Source organism: Mus caroli, chromosome 14, assembly GCF_900094665.2.
Source record: "Mus caroli chromosome 14, CAROLI_EIJ_v1.1, whole genome shotgun sequence".
Lineage (NCBI taxonomy): Eukaryota > Metazoa > Chordata > Mammalia > Rodentia > Muridae > Mus > Mus caroli.
Genome location: NC_034583.1, coordinates 78,949,493 through 78,956,165, shown reverse-complemented (window position 1 = coordinate 78,956,165; position 6,673 = coordinate 78,949,493). Strand labels below are relative to the sequence as shown.

General features: G+C 38.5%; 1 pseudogene; it reads left to right on the top strand.

Annotated features, from left to right (window-relative positions):
- The first annotated feature begins 2,421 nt into the window (after nucleotides 1-2,421).
- LOC110308989 lies at nucleotides 2,422-4,674 on the top strand (annotated as a pseudogene).
- Nucleotides 4,675-6,673: the final 1,999 nt, after the last annotated feature.

Here is a 6,673-nt window from a genome sequence, read left to right as displayed (position 1 = left end):
TGTATATGGACATTCAGTGGCAATGAAGTAGAATGATATGTCTCTCATTTTTCTCTTTCATTCAACCAGGATCTAGCCTGTGAAATAGGGTTGATCTTCCTTTGGTTAATCCTACAGGGACAGGTGTGCTTTAATCTCCTAGGCACTTCTCAATCCAGTCAAATTAACAGTCAAAGTTACCATCACAGAGTCCACATGATAATAGAGAATTCCCCCCATATGGATGCCTTCATTATGAGGTCATAGTTCTCAACTGACTTTGGATTCACATGGAAGAACTGACTTTCAATGGGTCTTAATCCAATCATCTTTCATACTGGAGCTTATTGTTTGTTATGTGTCACTTCTCTTGCCAACCCACCTTACAGATGTTGGGACTTGTCTATCTTCTTAATGATAATCACATTCTCCACACAGAAAAATCTCTTATTTACAGACACACATCCTGATTGTTCTTTATTTCTTAAGAATCCTTATACACTGACTATATGAGTATCAGAGTGTGCTCATGTATAGTATACATGAATATAAATGTACACGAATGTAGAGGATAGAGGTCAACCTCAGATATCACATCTCAGGGACAACCTACCTCTGTTTTGTGTGTATGGAGTCATGTGTTTGTGATGCACATACTTATTAATGAAGGTGTGTACATGTGTGTCTGCTGGTACACATGTATATCTTTCTCTGTGAGTGTGTGTGAGGGCAAGAGGTATATTTTAGGTTTCTTTGCTTGATCACTCCCACATTTAATCTCTTGAGACCAGCCTGGATTTTGTTGTATAGCAACTGAGAATCCAGACACAGGAGCTCATGATTTTATTGCAAACACTTTACTGGCTGAGTCATTCTCCACACCACACCCAATACACATCTTATGACATAGCATATTGACTTTTTAATATCCTTTTGAAACATACATTTCCTTTTCGGCCTCTGTAAAACTTCAAGCTTCTCCAGGGCAATTTTTTTGTCTGTTTTATTCACTGAAGTGTTCCAAATGTATGGGATAGGGAATCATATATTAGGAGTCAAATCTGCTAAGTGAATGAGTAATTTCAAGTTGAAGGGGACAGAGGAAAGGCTACCAACTTGGTTTGTTTGCTCCCCAAAATTTCTTGAGATTTTATTTTTATAGGGTAACTTGTAAAATAGTGTTGTGGTTCTTTTTTATTTGGTTAATTGGTTGGGTTTTATTGTTGTTGCTTGCTTATTTATTTGCTGTTATGTTTTTATCAACTTGACATAAGTCAAAGTTGTCTGGGAGTAGAATCAGCAATTGAGAAATACTTCCAATTAGATTGCTAGTAGAAAAGTCTGTAGGGCATTTTTCTTGACTAATGATTTGTCTTGCAAAGCTATCATTTCATCTGCTAGGATTGTCTTGGATACTGTTTGTATTTTCTTTTTTAAATTAATAGCTCTAAAGTGGATCTCAAACAACCTACTAATGCTTTTACAAAGACTATTTGTGTTAGTTAGTTAGTTAGGTTTCATTTGCTGTGGCAATGGCCATGACCTAGCCAGCAGATGAAGAGGTCCAGAGTTCTATAAGATATTAGACTGAGAAAGTCAGAAAACAACCTTTGTATTGTCTTCTACAACAGTTCGTCTTTTGGGGCTCTTGCCCTGCTTGAGTTTCTTCTCTGACCTCTTTCAGTTGTGGGCTGCTACCTGCAAGACTGAGAGGAATTAAACTCATTCCTTCCCAAGTTACTTTTTAAAATGTTATGATGCATAATCCAGCATAGAACAACCCAATGACAAATGGTTTTTTTGCAAAATACCTTCTATCTGGTTTGAGCTCCTCTTTGGAACTATTAATTTTTAAAAGATGATGCAATCAGCATCCAGCACAATCCCAGCAGATGGAAAGATGGACTTGCAAGATGAATTTAATTAGGGGAAATATAAAATCCTATCCTTTATTCCAAACAGCAACTAAACTAATATAGATTCAGAGTCTTTGCCTAGAAAGAGCATAAATAAAAATGTCCCGAAGGATTAATTGACAGGGAGCCTGATATAAATCAGTACTGAACTGTGATTGCCAAAAGAGCTAATGTAATTCTTGGCTGCATTAATAGAATATTTTGTCCAGATCAAGGGAAATAATAATTCCATTCTAGTATGCCTTTATATCAAACCACATCTAAACCATACACTTCAAAAATGAACTAAGCTGGAGCACATTCAAAGGGGAATCTCTAAGCACATGAAGAGAACTGAAGTCATGTTCTACAAAGATTAGTTTTTGAAAAAGGAGTAAATGTTTGTTAGAAGCCTCCATAGCATTCTTGAAGCTGATTAGGCTGTAATGGCTAAATGATATTTTTTTTCTCCCCATTGACTGCAAAAAATGCAATTTTGTCTTCTGAACGAAAACATTGTGCAGTACCTCTATTTTCTCGAAGTGAGATGGCCAACATCATGAAAGTCTCAAGACCTAGAATTATTCAAAATTTACTCTCCCAGTGCCTAAGAGGTCTTCCAGAAAGCTGGGATACTTCCAGAAATGCCTATGGTATCTACCCTAGGTATTGAGGGAAAAGTCATTGTCGAAATAAAGTTTCTTTAACCACTAAAACCAGAATCTTCTTTACCAGAATCTTCTTTTCATCTGCATAATATTTCTTCCTAAAAGTAAATTACCAGATTTCACATTGAACATGTTTGATTTATTTTCTAGGAATTTTGTCCACTACTATATCCAGGGTATAGAACAATGGAACAAGCAGTGTATTATAAGGTGCAAGTATTTTTAGATGTTTTTATCTTATATACAAGAGATGTGTGTCTACATGTATAATTATGTATGTGCATGCCTGATGCTCAGAGTGCAAAGGAAGACACAGGATCTCCTGGAACTAAGATGGTTATGAGTCACTCTATGGGTTCTGGGAACCAAACCCAGATCCTCTCTGCAAGAGCAACAATAGTATCCTTCACCACTGAGCTATCTCCCAACACCTGAGATTCAAGACATAAAGGTATAATTTAAAAAACATTCCATGGGTTTGCATTTCCCATATAAACTTCTCACCTAACATGTAGACTCCTCTAAAAATTTCCTAAAATTTCTATTGTGATAATTTCTCTAAAATTTAAGGGAAATAATATAATTTAGATTTTTGCTACATATTTAAATAACCGCATTGCATACTGTTGTGGTCTCCTGCTTACAAACGCTTAAAAGACAGTGTTCACTTAGTAATGCATATCTTAGACTGAGGAGCCCAGTCTTTCTACAGAATATGGAACGGAAAGAGTCATCTCAGACACTGGCTTCTTTTCAAAATGTGTCTTCAGCAAGATAATTAATTGCATTTCAAAATTCCTCCCCTAGTTTTTATGCCTCTGCCAGGAGCCAAGGATGGGAGTAAGCAAGTGTACCCAAAAGTCCGATCCAGGAAGGGCTTCTGAATGAAAGAACAGAGAACAAAAGTGTAAAGATTGTCACTGCTAGATTCCTGTCTGCAATCATAACAGAGTATCATTACGAATGTCAGGAATGGATGTTTGCCCGTGGGATGGATTGCAAGTTGGGCTGGTTATTGGTTGGCCATTCCCCCAGTCTCTGATTTATCCCCCATGCCTGCACTTTTTGTAAACAGGATAAATTTTGTATCAAAAGTTTTGTGAATAGGTTGGTGTGCCTATTGTTCCATTTGGGGTTCCTGCCTGGCTACAGGAGGTGGCCATTTCAGGTTCCATATAAAAAATCCTGTGAGTCACAGCTAAGGACTAGGACAATAGGGGTTGCCCTATTGATTCTTGGGCAACTCCCTAATCCCAGGTCTCTGTCTTGTCCACCATCAAAAGGAACTGCTCCTCAGTGCAATTGACTCAGTCAATGCTGCCTCCAAAACCGGAGACTACCTCTGGTCTACTGACCCTGTTTCATTGCGGTGGAATAGAATGAGTGGGTAGTAGACTATGCCCTGAAAAAGAGGGCTGTACAGCCCATGCCCACTGGTCAAGAGGGTTTTATCTGCTCTTGAGAACGGTGCTTTCACCCCACACTGCGTTCCATCTTATGCTTCTACCCTTCCACTCACAACATGAATGGTTTCTTTATTGCCAAATTCAATAAATTTTCCAATTCTATTTCCCAACCCCTAGTAGGAAACTCGGCGGCAGCAGCTACCCCTGTGGAACCTGACCTGAAGAATCAGTTTACCCCAAAGGCTGAGAACAGTAGTTAGCCCACCAAAAATTCTGTGCCAAAGGCTCAAGTGTCTGCCAGGACCCTGGAGAGCAGTCAGTCTGATGGAAAATCTGAAACTGATCAGGAAATGAAAGACTTAGCTGGGAAGCTAAAGCAACTGGGACTTAAATGAAAGCACTTCAAAAAAGCTGCTTTCCCAAAGCAGAGTCACCCCACCCAAGGGCAAAGACCGGAAAACACCTGCTGTGCAGACTCCCTCTGAAATTTGTGCCAGCCTAAGGCCTAATGACTGTGCTCAGTCCCTTGGGAAAGACAAAAAGATAAAGTAAGTAGCAGTTATCATAGCAGCCTGCCAAGAGAGCTGCTTCCCTGAAAGAAGAAATTATCCCCCCAAGGGACCCTCAGCCCCCACTGCTTGTCCCCACATTTCCATCAGGCCCCCACCAGCTTAAAGGAGGAAATCCATGACAAGGGGCAACAGCAGCCAATCACTGTTGTCTTAAATGGATTTGGATACTAAACTGCTGACCCATTGACATTGTCTCTAGATTGGAACTCTTAGGTGCTTCTGCAAGGATGGCCTCCCCCACTATGTGTACATATGAAACTTAATATACATATTACCACCCCTAAAAAAAAAAGATAAAGCTTCCTGAATACTTAAGAAGGGACTACAGCTGGATAAAACACATTCACATTAGTTATGTTGTTCACAGATTAAGAACTATTTCCTTTAGTGCCTCTGAAAATCTAACAGTATTACCATGATGGGATCACAAACCATAAGTGTTTTAACCCTTACTCTTACCTAACAGGCAGCAACTGTGAACCCTTAAATATATCTAAACTGCTGAGGGCTACAACTTGTCATAGGTTTACATCTGAATACTCTCTGAATCTTTTACTTCCCAGTGACTGTGGAAATCCCCAGTATTTATTGGTGTCATTGCAGTAATAGTATTTGATACTGTAAACTTCTAAATATTATATCTTAAATGATTTTTTAGCTCCCTAACTTCAAATATCTCCTTTAATCACACTTTTAGAGCTTCATCTAAAACTCCTATCTCCTCTACTTAATTTCCTAATCAATTAAGTTAGAGAAAGTAAATACTGAATGAACAGTTAAATAGCATCAAGGCAGATAGATATATTGTTATTAACTTGCATCTGTTCTCTACAAGGAAATACTAGCACCACAATTTAGAATCAACATCAATCATTTCTCCGCCTTTTGGCTAAGATCAAGTGTAGAACTAACACCAACTTTTGCTTAGGAATTTGATGTGCATTTTTTCTTGAATTTGAGACTATGCCAACAGGTTGATGGTATTTTGGGAGCTACTTCTAAAAATAACAATAGTTTGAGGATACTTTAAAAAAAACTACAGATATTTACTGCTTCATGATTTGGAATGAGCTACCAGCCAGTTTTGAAATTGTAGAAAATACAACTAAAGTGGTATAGAAATGAAACCCAATTGCAGTTGCTTAAGAGCAACTGTCAGAGTGCCATGCTGCCAGCATAGATTCCCCCTTCCCTGCATTAATGATGCTTGTAGAGATGAATGCTACATGAGCTGCACAGGCAATAGATGCTGCATTTTGATAAGGTTTTAATGGACATGGACATCTTAATGAAGCTATATTGGGTGATAGCTTAAATTCAGTGTCTAAGAAAGCCTTTAATTAAGATTTATAAGGCCAGCTACCAAGAGCAAATATAAAATGATAGCTAGAGATGATGTAAAAAAGGGGGGAGAGATGACTGATGGTCCCTCTGGTTTATAACTAACCCTCATTCTAACTTCAATGATTTACTGAAATTCCTGATATAGAGAATTTTGTCTCACACGAGAAAAAAAATGCAATGAGGCAAGGACTTCTAAGACTTAGAATGTTAATAAGAAACAGGCCATTGGAAGGAGTGGTGAATAACCAAATATTTCAGTACCCCATTAAATTCTAATGTTCATTCCCACCAACAACTGTGCCAGCGGTCTTAATCTCATGCTCTGGAATATCAAACGGACTTTGACTCTCATCTTCTCCTGTCTAAAACTAGTTTGAAAAATGCCATGTAGTCATCAGGAAAAGGAATAATCCCCTTAATCTATTTTAGAGTCAAGATTTTAACTTTCTTCCTACAGTGCCCTAGGGAGATGACCATAGTAGCCACCAAAGATCATTAACAGTACACAACAGCAGTGCTTTCTGTATTAGGGATGGGAGACCATAGGCGAAGTGAAAACAGGTTCGCTCTCAATAGGACCATGTTGTTTTGAGATTTTTATTTCAAACAAGACTAATATGCCATGTACCAGTAATAAGAAGGCTATAAGATCTCCTTAGATAATCAAAACAACCCTGAGATTCCACCTCACACCAGTCAGAATGGGTAAGATAAAAAATTCAGGTGACAGCAGATGCTGGCAAGGATGTGGAGAAAGAGGAACACTCCCCCATTGTTGGTGGGATTGCAAGCTTGTACAACCACTCTGG